At 44.3% G+C, this 17,104-nt stretch overlaps 1 protein-coding gene across 1 annotated transcript in view; it reads left to right on the top strand.

The window, feature by feature from the left end:
• Window positions 1-17,104, top strand: part of LOC111862520 (elongation of very long chain fatty acids protein AAEL008004) — a 144,575-nt gene that overhangs the window by 93,972 nt on the left and 33,499 nt on the right. The window lies entirely within an intron of this gene.

Genomic DNA, 17,104 nt, shown 5'->3' with positions numbered 1-17,104 from the left:
GCACTGACCTTAATATAGTTGTGTTGTGACGGCTTTAATAAAGAAATTGTATAATACGTGTATAACACAACAGGATGCATGAAATTAAAATCAGTGTAAGCTTATCACTCACACATCACTCATGGAGCTGAGCCCTTTTTGAGATGCCGCCAATTATGCAGCTACTCAAGAGCCAAAGGTTCATTACCGTGTTCACAAGAGCCCTCCACCAGATCAATCCAATCCATATCATCCCATGCGATCTCTCTGAAATCAATTTTAATACTGTCCACCCACCTACGCCTTGGTCTTCCCAGTGGTCTCTTTCCTTCTGGCTTTCCCACCAATATCCCATATGCATTCCTCTTCTCCGTTCGTGCCACATGCCCTGCCCACATCATCCTCCTTGACTTGATCATTCTAATTATACTTGGAGAAGAGTACAAGCTATGAAGCTCCCCATTATGTAGTTTTCTCCAACCTCCCGTAACTTCATCTCTCTTCGGTCCAAATATTCTCGTCAACATCCTGTTCTCACACACCCACTTTAATAAAACGAAACATAACATTAAACACTGCGGCACAACTTTGTTTGAATTTGGTTTCTTAATAAAGAGAAATACTACAAACATTATGCATTATTTTTAAAACGCTTAAATGAAATACGTCTACTGTTTTCATAACAGAATTTTACCCAATTCGCTGTATGTAACTTAAAAGTTTTTGCAGAACATACTGTTTCTGATAAATACTAAAACAACGTGCAAACATCAGATATTCTGAAAACTATGTTTCTGTGCCTTACACCTTTACGGTGCTAGTTCCCTTTTAGGTTACTATTTTACATGAAAAAAGGGGGGAGCAGTGTAATTGTTGAAAAGGATAAAGGACTGGAAAGGAGGGTGCGAAGGAATAAGAAACAAGAGAAAATATTCTGCATTGAATTTCAACGGTATTTTTCCACTTGTAATTCAATATAAGTAAACAAAGTCTTTAAGCTAACTTCCCTATTCTGTAACCAGCCAAGTGCCGGGTCAGAGAGATGAAACCCTCAACTTAGGGACACAGCATATGATACTGTGCTGCCTGGTCAGGGCTGTTGTACACCTCTGAGTTCGGTCATGGATGTCGTGAAGCATTTACTCAACGGGTAACATGGAATCGTTTGACCTCTGTGGCACTAGAGGACGAAGTAAAATTCTCTCACTGTTTCGAAAGACCTCGCCATAGGCAGAGGCAATAAACAGAATCGAGAGACATGTTGTTGTTATAGGAAACAGATAATCTGAAATATCCGTGTTTTGCATAATTCACCCGGCGAAGGACTGTCTGACCTTACAAGTGAAAATTATAATAATTTGACAATGGCACCGTAGGCCCTTGGTTGTGTCGTACGTAAAGTCGAGGTCAGTTGAATAAGATTGTTATGTCTCATGATGGGAATGCAACAGGCCACTGAACGTTACGCTTCTTAGCTTCTACGCTACAGTGCCCAAACTCAGGCGGTTTTGTCGCCGGATTCCCACTTCGGATACCCGGATTTAGTGCCAGGGTCATTCATACGGGATTTACCTATGAGTACTTAATAGATCGCGTTGCCGAATAAATCAGTCTACAAGGAAACAAACGCTTCAGTTAATTCTATAGAAGTTCGGAATTAAGGTAGAGCTTAAGTCTTGATTGAGTTTTAGACTGCTCTGAAGTCAGATTTGTTTCATTCTTGTAATACTGTTTTGTATTACACCACTGCTATGAAGCACGGACTCTTCATACAGTTTATAGTTCTAACTTCTCACCACCGTCTGTGAGGCGATTGTCTAGAAAATGTGGGAACCTCGACGTCTCACAATTCTATGGGTCTTCACGACCTGTTACAGGGATAGCTTTACTTAACCTGACCGCCATCTGTGAGCCGATTGTCTAGAAAATGTGGGAACCTCGACGTCTCACAATTCTATGGGTCTTCACGACCTGTTACAGGGATAGCTTTACTTAACCTGACCGCCATCTGTGAGCCGATTGTCTAGAAAATGTGAGAGCCTCGACGTCTCACAATTCTATGGGCCCCCACGGTCTGTTACAGAGATATATACGTATATCATTTATTTATTTTTAATAATAATAATAATAATAATAATAATAATAATAAATTGTATGTATACTAGCAGTGGACATTGAACCCTTAATGGTGTCTTCTTATTCATTCAGTATAGTATAATTGTGATTATACGTGTATGTGGAACCCTGTGATGCCCACAGTCTTTGTGGTTTTCCATATTCATAATGCAAGTCAATAATGTGTTTTGCATATCTGAGTTAGTGTCATTGTTTCTGATGTGTATGTGTTTCCTTGTATGGCTAAACTGATATGATGCGACAGGGAAAATAATTATACATTTTTGTGACCAGAACCTACTCGTACGTCTGTAGAGTAAACCCTCGCTAATCCGGTTACAGTTAATCCGGATCGAAAATATGAAAAATGAATGATTTCTGTTCACAGTTGAGTACATACTGTCACATGTATTAGTGACGGAGACACTGGTTTGGATTGGCAATCGATTTGTTGGATAACTGCCAGTCGTAACTACAGAGAATTATATGACACATAAAGCAAAGTCTTCACACTTCAATTCTAGTCTTCGTTCGTAGCCTCCGGGACTCTGCTGTTGGATTCCGTCTGTCAGCCCGTTATCTTCGCTGCTCTTATAATCTTCTCTTGAACCGTGCAGAAGTGACAACTGCACTGCACTTCGCACTAGTCTCTCAATTGCCTGGAACTGCTGGTGTTAAAGTCAAAGTCACATTGCGACTGACGGTTAGTCGGTAAGTCTTGTTGTCGAGCCCCATGTGGGGCTCTTGACCAGATATTTATTAATGTTTGACAGTTACGGTCTTGTTTTCGTGGGCCGCCCTCTCTGACGAGAGGCCAGGTCTGTCTTTTGTATATGCTGCTGGTCCTTGCCAGCGCAGTCTTTCTCGGGTCCGAGGACCTTAGGACTCGTGACCATATTTTACTGTCTCAGATTTGAGACTTCCCTTTTCGTCGCCTCCTGCCACACGCAGGGTCACAGTGGAGGTATTCGGCCCCGCCTCAACACGGGTAACTGCTGGTGTTCAAAGTTCAGAGTTACTTTATGACTGGCGGTTTGCGCCAACCAGTTCGTCTTGGCGTCAGGATCCTTGAGGCCCACGACCAGAGATTCTTTTCTTCCACCTGAACTCTTGCGGTAATAGTCCTTACGTAACATCCTCTCTGACGAGAAGATGGATTTATCTCTTTTGATACTCTTGGCTTTCGTCAAGAGTATATTCGCACATATAACATGTTACTGAAAATTCTTCCTTTTGCACTACACACAAGTCCTCTGTCAGTACGGGCTTTACAATGCAGATCATGCCTATCTTACAACTGCTGGTGTTAAAAAAACAAAGTCAAAGTTACATTGCGACTGATGGTCAGTCAGTCAGTCTTGGTGTCGAGCCCAGTGTGGCGCTCATGACCAGATATTTATTACTGTTTGACAGTTTAGGTCTTGTTGTTGTGGAGCGCTCTCTCTGACGAGAGGACGGGTCTGNTTACATGTTAAACATGTTAATAAATGTATTAAATATATACAGGGCCTCTGTCAGTCCCGGCTCAGTACAGCAGATTATGCCCTGTTTCTGGTAGCTTTCGCTACAACGGCAGTCTAGTCACTTGAAGGGTCGCATGCCTGACCGCAGCCAAGTTTAAGCCTCATATACTTTCTGTGGCGGGCTTCGCCTTGTCCAGTATTGCGAACACTTTCGTTATCATGGTTTTGTATGACTTCCGCTTGTTGCCTGCATAATTTTCTTATATAATGATATACATACGGAATTTTGAAAGCCATGTGTAAATCGCGAACCGGTGTGTGCCTTGGAAAATTGCCCAGTGATGCGGAGAACCTTGTTTTGCAGGCGCTGCAATTTCACTAGATGGGTGTCTGCCGCTAATTCCCAGGCGGGACTAGCATAAGTCATTGCAGATCTAATGAGAGCCTTGTGGAGGTTCAGCTTAATGTTACCGCTAAATCGCTCGCTTTTGAATGGGGAATACAATCTTATAAATGTTCTGAAGGCCTTGGTTTCGATAATTTCTATCTGCAATCTCCATGTAACCCTCCTATCAAAGAGTACTCCAAGATATTTTACACAATTTACAAATGGAATATATCTTCCATTCAGTGTAAAATGAGACACAGGCGGACGATGACTGCGAGAGAAGTAGATACCCTGAGTCTTATCTTCATTAATTTTGATATTTCAGTGTCCACACCCGGTCTCCATTGAGCTGAGACCGCCCTGGAGTTTTCTAACAACAAAACCCTCCTTGCGATCTGTCGCATACAGACAGGTGTCATCTGCAAAGAGGGCTAGTTGAACGCCATGTGTTTGGAGGGCATCATTTATGTACATATTGGAAAGAGTAGGGGACAGGACCGAACCTTGTGGCATCCCTGCTTGCATTTCCCTTGGCGTAGATATTTCGCCTTCCACCGAAACACTGAATTTTCCTTGTGAAAAAAGATCCAATAAGCTTGATTAAGCTATTCGAAAATTATAGTTTTGACAATTTATATAGCAATCCCGAGTGTCATGCAGTATCAAAGGCTTTTTCGATGTCCAAAAACACCGCTGCTGTAGACATATTATTGTTGAAATTAAGGGTCACGTGGTCCGTTAGCCTCATACATTGCAGTGTCGTGCTGTGACGCTCACGTAAACCAAACTGGCCTGAACTGCTGGTGGTCAAAGTCAAAGTCACATTGCGACTGACGGTCAGTCAGTAAGTCTTGGTGTCGATCCCCATGACCAGATATTTATTACTTTTTGACAGTTGCGGTCTGGTTCTTGTGGGGCAACCTCTGTGACGAGAGAACGGGTTTGTCTTTTGTATATGCTGCTGGTCCTTGCCAGCGCAGTCTTTCCCGGTTCCGAGTCCCTTGGGACTTGAGACCATATTTTACTGCCTCACATTTGAGACTTCCCTTTTCTTCGCCTCCTACGACTCTCAGGGTCACGGTGGAGGTATTGGACCCCGCCTCCACCACTACTGGTGTCAGAGTCAGAGTCACTTTACGACTGGCGGTTTACCGCCATTCAGTTCGTCTTGGCGTCAAGTTACATTGTGGGAGGGGGTAAGAAACTATATCTCAGATTTTGAAGGTTCCCAGGCAGTGCCCGCTTGTCCTTCTGGTAAAGATAGAGCATATGATCGGATTTTTTTATTTATTTTTTGCTAACGTTGGGAGGGCTATATTAAGGCGAAATTTTGATGTTAACAATGCGAGGGCTGCATGTGAGGCATGCAGTTCTGTAAACCTCGTTATATAGCCTCCGCACAGACCGCATATAAAACACGGCATCTGTTGACGAAAATTGTTTACTGCTCCTTGCCTAGCAATAGACGTCTGATGTTGTAACGTACCCAGCTGAAGGTTGTTTACAGGTCCATTTCCTGGAAATGGAGAGCCGTTAGCTTATTATTGGCCAATAATTTTTTTCTTCGCGGGAACGTGTTTACCTAGCTGTTCCCTAGAAGCGGATGTACATGTCACAATTGGATTTAAGAGCAAGAGCACTTTCAGACCGTGATGAGGGCAGCTGGAGAGACTGAAACCACGCAAGAAAATATCCAAGAATGGATGAGCTGAAGGAAGGAGACCCTGGATTTCAGCGTCTGACAGAAGAAGAAATTGCCGTAGTGATAAATTTTTTTATTGATTTATTTTCATCAGCACACTTTCTTTTTAAGCTTTTGCAGTCGGTATAGCGACTGCCTACGGGCTGGACCACTAAGGGGTTGGAGTTCGAGTCCGGGTAAGGTCAGGATTTTCTCTTCTCCATATAGTCCACACCTGCTCTGGGGCCCACCCAACCTCCTATCCCGTGGGTACCGGGGGCTTTTTACCCGGGGGTAAAGCGGTATGGGCGTGAAGCTGACCACCCACCTCCAACTAGTGCTGAGGTCAAGAAAATATGGATATATACATCCACTTCCCCATACGCCTTCATTGCGTAGTGCTTAATTAGCTAAGCACAGGGACAGTTTTACATTTTTTGTCTTTTAGGGCTATTTTTGCTTAATTAATCCGGGTTTTCGGTTAATCGGGATGATTATGCGACTACAGATTCCTTCAAAGTCCTTTCCAGATCATCAATCGTCTATTAATCATCCATTCTACATACGTAGTTAGCTACCGGAAGCGTCGTTGTATAACTCACAAGTAAATAAAATGAATGTGCATGGTTCCTGCTGGATGCTTCATTGCTTAAGCACAGAGCAAATTTGCCTTCATCTTTCTTGTACGCAGAAAGAAAATATTGACACAGAGGACACTTCAGTTGAATGTATAATTCCGAAGACTGTAGACTTCTATGACAGCGGTCACGTCAGGTTAAAGACTTGCATTTCTTCACATTGGTTCATTGCCTGCTTTGGTATTTATCATTACAGATAAAAGACCAAAGTGTCCCTATGCTTAAATAAGCACCACACGATTGAGACGTATTGAGGATTGGAGGTCTAGGTCCACCTTTCTTGTCTTCGTAATTAGATTGAGTGGACAGCTTCACTCTCCAGCTGCTCAACCTCCAAGTGCCAATCGGTTAGGAGGCTGAGTGGACCTCAGAGCCGGCCTGAACGACCAGTAATCATTCTTAATTATAACTGCGTTTCGCAGTAGTACTGATTATTGCTGTCATGTCCTCGATGACACGTTCCCTGTTATCCTTTCAGCCGCACTATGGCCCTGAGGTCGACTCAGCCTCTAACAGAAAAGAGTACCAGGAATCTTCCTGGGGCATAAAGGGCGGCCGGCGCGTAAGGCTGATAACCTCACCGCCATCTGTGAGCCGATTATCTAGAAAATGATGAAGCCTCGACGTCTCACGACCTAATGGGCCTACACAGCCTGTTACAGGGATAGCTTTACTTAACCTCACCGTCATCTGTGAGCCATTTGTCTAGAAAATGTGGCAGGCTCCACGTCTCACAACTCTATGGGTCTCCACGGCCTGTTACATGGATAGCTTTACTTAACCTCACCGTCATCTGTGAGCCGATTGTCTAGAAAGTGTGGGAACCTCGACATTTCACAACCCTATGGGTCTCCACGGCCTCTTACAGGGATAGCTTTACTTAAACTCACCGTCATCTGTGAGCCGATTGTCTAGAAAGTGTGGGAACCTCGACATTTCACAACCCTATGGGTCTCCACGGCCTCTTACAGGGATAGCTTTACTTAAACTCACCGTCATCTGTGAGCCAGTTGTCTTGAAAATGTGGAAGCCTCGACGTCTCTCAACCTTATGGGCCTCCACAGCCTGTTACAGCTTTACTTAACCTCACCGTCATATGTGAGCCAATTGTCTAGAAAATGTGGCAGCCTCGACGTCTCACAACCCTATGGGTCTCCACGGTGATAGCTTTACTTAACCCGACCGTCATCTGTGAGCCAGTTGTCTAGAAAATTTGTGAGCCTCGACGTTTGACAACCCTATGGGTCTCCACGGCCTGTTACAGGGATAGCTTTACTTAACCTCACCGCCATCTGTGAGCCAGTTGTCCAGAAAATTTGGGAGCCTCGACACCTCAGAACCCTGTGGGCCTCCGCGGCCTGTTACAGGGATAGCTTTACTGTTTTTTGCCTCCGTGTAATTCCATTATACACATAAAAAGGTGTATTTCCTCTAAGATTAAGTATTAAGTGATAAATTTTTAACGACCAAGGGTTCGGAGTTCGAGTCCCGGTAGGGACAATAATTTTTATTTCTCCATGTCCTCCAGATTGACTCTGGGGTCCACCCAACCTCCTACACAATGAGTAGTGTAGGCTCTTTCCCCGGGTTAAAGCGGCCGGGGCGTGAAATTGACCATTCACCTCCAGCTAGTACCGAGGAAAAGAAAATATGGGTCTCTACATCCACTCCACCATACGCCTCCATGGCGTAATGCTTAATTAGTTTAAGCACAGGTACAACTTTACCGCCATGAACCAAATGCGTTATACATTCAACTGCGAAAACCATGAATGCAAGTATCAGAAGGGCCAATTCTTCCCTATGGTAAAGTCATTGCTCTTCTCCTTAAAGGAAATATTTCATTTGTAAAGAGTTACAGCCACTTTTGTCGTAAAGTGACGGCGAAGAATCATGACTTGTCAGGTGATATTTCTAGTATCAGTTGAGACCTAAAGCTCTTCAAGTGGTTTAGTCAGCACTAAACTTGATGAGTTAAGATATAGCGGGAGCTCGGCTCAGCTTCATCTTTGCCCGAAGGCCATAGTACAGCCATCTATGGAGAAGTGTTAAAATTAACTGCGGAACACGTGTCTACGTGACGAATTTAGTATATTCATAATGAAACCATCTACAAAGAACTGACACTGGAACACGTACCTAACTCCGTGCGAATTTATGTTCATAATGGAGCCATCTATGGAAACTGACACTGGAACACGTACCTAACTCCGTGGCGAATTTATGTTCATCATGGAGCTATCTATGGAAACTGACACTGGAACACGTACCTAACTCCGTGGCGAATTTATGTTCATAATGGAGCAATCTGTGGAAACTAACTCAGGAACACGTACCTAATTTCGTGGCGAATTTAATGTGTCCATAATGGGGTCATCCATGGAGAACTAATTTTTGAACATGTACTTACTGATGTGACGAATTTAGTGTGCCCATATTGGAGCCATCTATGGAGAACTGTGGAACGTGTACCTGATATCGTGGCGAATGTAAGGTGTCCACAGTGGAGCAGTCTGTGGAGGACTGATTGTGACGTGCCGCCAGGAAGGCCGGACGATAAGACGTCCATCACTGGTCAACGACTAGCAATTCCTAGGCAGCAGTGCCTAGAAAATCGTTGCCCTGGAGATGAAAGTCTTAACAGTGGTGTTCCCACCGCTGTAAAGAGGCTATCTAAGCAACGGATTGTTTGAAACAGTAAACATGTATTTCCCGCGACAACTGGTGTCAGAAGTGGGATAAGATCGGATTCTAGGACGAATTATTGGATCACATTGAGTATTATACCACTGCAAGATGGAGTCACAGCATATGATGGAAATCCTGCTGAAAGAAATGAGACCCGGCCAAAACGGATTCTGGCAAAGACGGATGTCTGGTTAGCGGAAGCGAAGAATGTTCGAAAAGAGACGATGGCCTGCCAAGAAAATACGGAGTCACGTCTGGAAGGAGAAGAGCCGACATGGAACCTAAGGCGGCACAAGAGGTCCCTAAAGAAGACGCCGCAGTGATGCCGGTCAGAGGACCGAGGAAACGGCGTAGGGACCGAAATCTGGCTGCGGGACGCCGCCAGAAACCGAAGGAGACGACATGGGAAAAGTGTGGATCCTGGAAGAGGTTGGCCGTCTCCCGCAGAGGGACGATCCGCCGTGTGAAATTGGCACGGCCTAAGGAAAACTTCGTTGGGAGAAACCGCACCGGGGCCATGGTTGAGCGAGTAACCCAGAGAGTAGGGCCGCTCAGGAAGAATTTACGGACGCACCGTGAAGGAAAAGGAGGAACAACGGATCAGGGCCGCAAATGGTTGCTATATGTGGGAAAGAAGTTGACAACCGTGATCGATATCGGAGGGTGAAGCTCGGGACAGCTATCACCTCTGAGGAAGGAAAGGACAACCACGGACGGCATCCGGAAGTGGAGCCCAGGAGAGCGAACACTTCTGGGAAGCAGAGGAACACTCAAGGAAATCTTATACTGTACCAGAATACTAGTACTATATGAGATCTCCGATTCGAAAATCACGAAACAAATGTCCAAGGCTTCCAGCAGAACGCGGAGAATCACGGACTGGACCTTGTGGAGGGATCGACCCCCCTTCAAAACGGAAAAAAGAGCAGAGCAGGAGACGGTAATGTAGAAGCACCGGTCTCCCCAGATAGAGTGAGTGAGAGAAAAAGAGCGTGACTGGAAGTCTACTACGGAGCTGCTCGGGACGAGCACCCTTGGAGGAGAGGGCGGATGTAGCGCTCGGCAGATGAACAGAACATCAGGCAAGAAGAAGTTGCAAGCAGGAACCCTCGGAAATGAAAGAAAGGAAAATACCGTTAGTAATTCTGTATTTCAGCATCCTGTTGCAAATCTTTAATTAAACGTCTATGTATCCACAGTCCATCAACAATGCAACAATTGTTTATTCACCATTTAACTTAACACAACATGTTTCGGCCATAGATGGCCATCCTCAGGTGTATCAATGCGTGAAAACTGCTACACTGCTCTGTTGTGATCTAAGACCGCTCGTTGCAGTCCACTTAAAAATATACGTAACATAAATAATTAATTTAAATCCATTAATATTTCTGTTAATATATTTTGGTAAAATCCTATTCCACCTCATAAGGGACGTCGTCCACTTGTTTGGAGCTATGTGATATTCCAAAAGGTTCGTTTCTGCTGCTTGTTTTTCTATTTGTTAGCCCATTGTTTTGCTACGTCTGCTATCTGTAATCTACAAAATGCCACATGTTATTATTGTTTTCTGATTGTTATTATTAATGTTCTGTTATGTTGGTTTGCTTTGCTTGTGTGTACCTTCTAGCAGCGTGTGATGTTATCTTCACTAGTGCAGATGCGGTGTGTTTTTTCCCGTATTTATATGCCCTGGTTGTGAGGAGTGGGGAGAGGTGGGGGAGGGTATAGTGCTATATTCTGTAATTGTTGTATAATTCTTAATACCGTTAGGCTGTTCGGGACGAACAACCTTAAGTAGGGAGCAATGTGACGTGCTGCCTGAAAGCCGGACTATAGGACATCCATCGCTGCGCAACAGGCCTACCCAACAGAAGCAGAATTGTGTTCCCGCGGCAAGAAGTGATTCGTTGCATAGCAGCGGGCGAAACCAAACCCTTTGATATAGTGTTCCCTATTCAACCCGAGTGCAGGATATAACAGTCCAACTTCGGCAAGAGACCAGTAGAGTTCGTATCCGACTAGAGAAGAAGCAAGTTCGTATCCGACAAGAGACCAGTCAGTTTAGCTTAGACGAGAGCTAAGGACACTTGAGCTCCGAACAGAGCAGAAGACACTTTACCGAGATTAGCGGTGCGAGAGTGTATATAACATTGAAGAGGAAACTTCCGAAGACGTTATAAATATGAATAATTATATTTGTGAGTGTCCAAATCCGAGGCTCGCAAAATGATTTGTCGCGTTGCCAAGGAAACACGCGATAGTACACTAATTTCATGGTGCTGTACCGAGTTTGGCAGTCGTTGACAGTATTAATGTATATGCTTGGTTGTAATAAGCATTTTTACGCATAATAGTGGATGGCAGGTAAAAGCGACAACGAGGAAGGAAAAGTGAAGACCAAAACATGCCAGCGGTACAGTATCTGATCTGATGTGCATAGGAAAATGACATTCAAAATGGTGGACGGTTTATCTTGGTTAAACAAAGGCAATGCTACCTCTGTGCCCGTAGCGTTGTGAGACGTCGAGGCTGCCACATTTTCTAGACAATCGACTCACAGATGGCGGTGAGGTCAGTTCTACGCGCCGGCCGCCCTTTACCCCAGTAAGATTCCTGGTACTCATTTCTGTTAGAGGCTGAGTCGATCCCATGGCCACAGTGTTGCTTGAAGGATTAAGTCAACTGAAAAATCCAATGACCTCATTGGAACCGCGACCTTCCTGCTTAGTGCCTCTACCAACTACGCTGGCGCATGCCTCCCGGCTTACCTTGTGTGTTCTGAACTTCAGTGAAGTACGCCTTGTGTGATTCATATGTTTGTAGTGGGCTCCATACCAAAGTCAAGTGCTATTCATCCGAGGCCAATTGTGTTTGCATAGTCCGTCAAACAGTTTTGACACAGAAGGCATTGTGAATATACAGTGAAGAACTTTGTTACCTACAGACAGTTCTTTGAAGTGGCGTTTGAGGCACTTATGTCCCAGAATACAACGATTGTTAAGAATTCTGGCATCTGGGATATCACGCCATATAGTGCATTGATAGTCAACCCACGTTTCGGAGGAATATATCGCCTCCATCTTCAGTATCGAAGAATAAGTTAAGCAAGAAAAAGCCTGAAGTAGGCCACTTGCTTCCAGAAGATGGACCTGATTATACCTCAGCGCTGTGAGAATATTTAGTGTTACGCCATTTAACCTGGTAGAAACCTACCAACATTTTGGGAAAACAGGGAATTCCGTCTTCAGGGCAAGTGTAACGTGCATATACAGGGGGGTCCGAAAAATGTACTCACTCTTCGATAGTCAATATCTTTCGAACAAAATGACATGTAGTTACAATTCTTGCGCTGTAGTGTAGTGTAATGTTTTCTCAACAGATGGCGAAGGTCACATGAGCCACATGAGTGTCGTGCCACGTGCCCGCTGCGAGCAGGAGACAGCAGCAACAATGGCTGGAAGGTTGTTCTTTGAGCAACGCAAGGCTCTATTGAAGTGGTGCTGGAAGTACGAAAACATTAAAGAGGTACAACGACAATGGCAGAATGAGTTTGGAACTCGGCCGCCAACACGTCGAACAATTGCCCGTATTCGGGATAAATTTGAAGCCGACGGTACTGTTCATGATGTGTATAAGTAAAGATCTGGGCAACCACGGATAGTAACAAGTCCAGCTTCCAGTGCTGTGGTGTTGCAACACTTTACTTTTGTTCCAAAGATATTAACTATGAAAGAGTGAGTACATTTTTTTGGACCCCACTGTATGTTGCGGGCGTTACCTTGTAACGGTCTCTGTTTACAGAGTCGCTGCTTAGCTACGGCTCTGCACGCCACAGTATGTTAGGCCACAACCACTTCCCTTCAAATTCTTTCGAATCCTTCATTCATCTTGTGAACCATTCAACGTCGTATAATCTGCTAACGTAACGCTGAGATGAAAGCTCCGAAATTGCACAATTTCGGGTCACCATAACAAATTGTCGAGCACACATTGCATGCACGTAAGCTATGTGGTACGTCACAATCGAGAGAGCAGTTTTCGTTTCAGTGTATCATGTCTATTCTGTGAGAATTTATATTTTGGTATGGATATCTGAAGTGTAGTGTATTATATAAGGGAGTAAAAAAAAGGTAAAGCTGTTCCTATAACTGGCCATGANTGTACGTCACGTAATAATTAACGGTGTTAATATCTGTATCACCTTCTGAAACATTTATCAACTCTGCATTTTATTGTGTGTTTGAGACGTCTTTCGGGGTTGCGACATCATAGAGTAATATAATTCGCTACGTCACCTTTAGAAGGGGCACGCGGTAGCGTAGTTGGTTGAGGCACTATGCAACAAGCTGGAAAGTCGCGGGTTCGAGTCCCAATGAGGTGGATTGTTTCAATTGATCTATGCCTTCCAGCCGCACTATGGCCCAGGGTCGACTCAGCCTCTAACAGAAATGAGTACCAGAAAACTTCCTGGGTGTGAAGGGCGTCCGGCGCGTAAGGCCGACAACCTTACCGCCATCTGTAAGCCGATTATCTAGAAAATATGGGAGCCTCGACGTCTCACAACCCTATGGGCCTTCACGGCCTGTTACCTTTACCCTTTACCATTTCTGTTAGAGGCTGATTCGACCCCATTACCATAGTGCGGCTGGAAGGATTAGGTCAATTGAAAAGTTCAGTGACTTCATTGGGAATCGAACCGGTAAGCTTCCGGCTTGTAGTATAGTGCCTTAACCAACTACGCTACGGCGTTCCCTGTTACATGACGGAGACGGTTTGCAGTTAATTATTTGTGGCTGTTAGTCTTGGGAGATGGTCTTGGCGTCTTGGATAACGTTTAGCACTGGAAAGGAATGCGTGAGAGAACAGGGCACGTTTAACATTATGGAAGCTTGTCTTAACGAATTATGTGACTTCCCGTTGATTTCTCAACGGGCGTTGTGCTAGCAACCCTTAAGAAAGCAGACATGATTGAATACTCGGAAGTCCACAGCATGACTAGTTTACAGTTCTTACAGGTTTCAATATACGGAGACTTTCAGGGGCCGGAAGGAAGTGATGTGACCTTTTCAAGCGCCTACTTTTACCGCTTGAGGCGGGCGGCTGCCCACAAAGCCATAACCACGTTTCACAGTGCGATTACCGCCTCCTCTACTCACTTCCGGTTAGAGGTTTCCATAGTCTGAAATGGGAGCTATGCAACTTCCGCAAATCCTTGTTCTTGCATAAGCTGCCTCTGAACTGACATCACGAAACCATGTAGTGCTTAATATTTTTTTGAATATCAACAAATACGAGAAGGGATGACATACTTTCAAGTATTGTGTGGCAGTGATGATAAAATAAGTTGCGCAAACAGGTTGCGTAGTAGAACATTGTAATATATTCTCTGCGTTGGATGATCTCTTTCAGGATTTGCTATTTCGGGGAATTTCTGTAAATAACGTGTACTTTCGTGTGAGCTGTGACGCCGTACAATTTGGTAGAAGTTTACTCGCGTGTCGGAACAAGTAGAAGAAGAGTAAACCAAGCAAGGAACTTCGATTTTGACGTTTAAAACGTTATTATACGAGGGTGCAAAGTGTAACGAAAGTAATATTTGTGCAACCTCTTACGTAACCGCTGATAGCTCAAGGCCTATGGTAAAGCTGTCCCTGTGCTCGACGAATTAAGCAGTACGCCATGAAGGCGTATGGGAGAGTGGAGGTATGGATCCACATTTTCTTGACCTCGGCACTAGATGGAGGTGAGTGGCCAGCTTCACGACCCTGCCGGGGAAACAGCCCCCGGTACCCACTGGATAGGAGGTCAGTCTGGACGATTTGGAGAACAGAAAATTCTTGACCCTACCGGGACTCGAACTCCGACCCCTCAGTCGTCCAGCCCGTAGCCAGTCGCTATACCGACTACTCTACGATGGCTCCCACTCAAGACCTATGGCGTATCTTATACAATATGTTCCGTTCAAGCCTCCCACATTTTAATTCCTAACATAGTATTCCAACAAGATGGAGACCTCCCCCCACATTGGGGTCTGGATGTTCGGAGGTTCCTCAATGCCACCTTCCAAGATCGCTGGATTGGACGTGGCTGACCAATTCCGTGGCCACCACGTTCACCAGACCTCACTCCGCTCGATTTCCTCCTCTGGGGTTACGTGAAGAACCGTGTGTTCGTGCCTCCAGTGAATGACCTCCGAGATTTGCGAGCCCGCATCCGTGAAACGATTGCTACTGTACCAATGGACATGTTTGAAAGAACGTGGCAAGAAATTGAATACAGATTGGATATTGTTTGTGATACCAATGGTGCACATGTAGAGGCATATTAGTGTGTCAAATAAAATTTTTTGAGTTCTTGTATTTTCTATAGCTTCATTTTCCTACCATTCATACTTTCTGTTCTAAGATCTGATAAATTGTGGGAGGTTTGAATGGAACATCTTATTAAAAGTTATACGTAAATGAAAGAATACTGATCTATCCAAAATTCATGTTTATTTTATTCCCAAGATAAAATTGCACATTGTTTAAACAGTTACGCAAAACATGTAATAATTTTCCTAATTTTACGGACTTTCAAACGCCTGCAACGGCTAAACCGTAGGAGATGTGTCCAGACATATTGCGAGTGAAATGCGTTAACAGATGCGGGCTTTTCAAACATCCAGTCCGTTTTGGTCCATGGCTTACGATTTAGGAATCATGACCATTTGTTTGTAGCACATACGGTTAATCCAATTCCTCCGTTTAGTGGATGACGTAATACTGTCACGTATCCCGGTACCGCTACAAGCAGTTTACGGGTTCCGGATTAGATGATTCGATGTATTGGATATTCACCAGACGGAACTACAATTAGTTATAACTCAATCTTACTGTGACTGTAACATTTTGTAACTACGAACAATGACAACACTCTAAAGGTTACTGTATTTTTTTATTGCTAGTGGGGTGGGACTAAGTCCCTTGTACTGCGGCCACTTCTGGCCTATTGTACCAGCCCCAGATGATAGGTGAGGGTGATTGTGGAGCAATTGGTGGAATGACGATTGGCAGGGGAAACCGAAGTACTCGGAGCAAACCTGCCCCAGCGCCACTTTGTCCACTACAAATCCCACTTGACCAGACCTGGGATCGAACCCGGGCCGCCGCGGTGGAAAACCAGCGACTAACCGCTTGAGCTATGGCGGGGCTCCCAAAGGTTACTGTGACTACATCGCATAAAATAAGGACTTCATTTATGAATTTTCCTTCGACTTCTATTTGTCTTCTGTCGTATTTTGTCTTTTCTCGTATTCTGTCGATTATTTCTCTCCCTGAGGTAGGTTCTGGCTTACCGAGTCGAACAGTTGATTTCTCTGTTGTGAGTATTGAGACCTACTAAGTAACTGAAGTTCTGTTGTTGAACTCGTTACCTTGCCAATGTGCTCAGCGGAGCCCCACCCACAGATGAGCAGATTGCAGCTTTCAGGCGTCATGTCACAATTCTATATGCAGGCTGCCAGCGTATTACGTCACTCACTGATAAGCTATCCACTGGAAATGCTCATGCTGCATACAGGGTGATTCACGAAGTTTTACCCCCACTTAGGGAGGGCATTCCTGAGGTAATTTGGAACAAAAAATGTTAATATACTAATGGTATCCAACTCATAATTATAGAGATACAGTAATTTGAAAACTGGCCAAAAAATCTTTTTTTCTTTGAATTTCAGTCAAAACAATTTAGAAATACAACACAAACACGTTTTAAATCGTTAATGTTTTAGGAAAGAAGCATTCTAAAACCAATTTTTTTCGATTTCTTAATTTTGCATTGTGCAACATTTTTCATCGATTTTATGTTACAAAATTACATTATTTTCAGCATCCCATTCTGTAAACATACCAATGGTTGCATCTGTTTCCTTTAAACTGTAGTGCTTTAGAAGACGACTGGATTTACATAAGATTTTCAAAAATGTTTCCCTGCACGTCAACACAATGCGTCGCACGCGTATGAACCGCTCTGCCTATCTACCTACGCGCAAAATTCAAACCGGTCTACCTTATCTGCTGACATAGCTGACTGGAACGTATGGTCGCCCACGCTGAAGCATAGCGCTGCATTCACAATGATGCGTTTCGAAAATCTATTGTTACTCCGTAAC

This window comes from Cryptotermes secundus, unplaced genomic scaffold, assembly GCF_002891405.2.
Source record: "Cryptotermes secundus unplaced genomic scaffold, Csec_1.0 scaffold1084, whole genome shotgun sequence".
In the NCBI taxonomy this organism is placed as follows: domain Eukaryota; kingdom Metazoa; phylum Arthropoda; class Insecta; order Blattodea; family Kalotermitidae; genus Cryptotermes; species Cryptotermes secundus.
The sequence above is the reverse complement of the archived record's forward strand: the minus strand, read 5'-3'. Positions and strand labels throughout refer to the sequence as shown.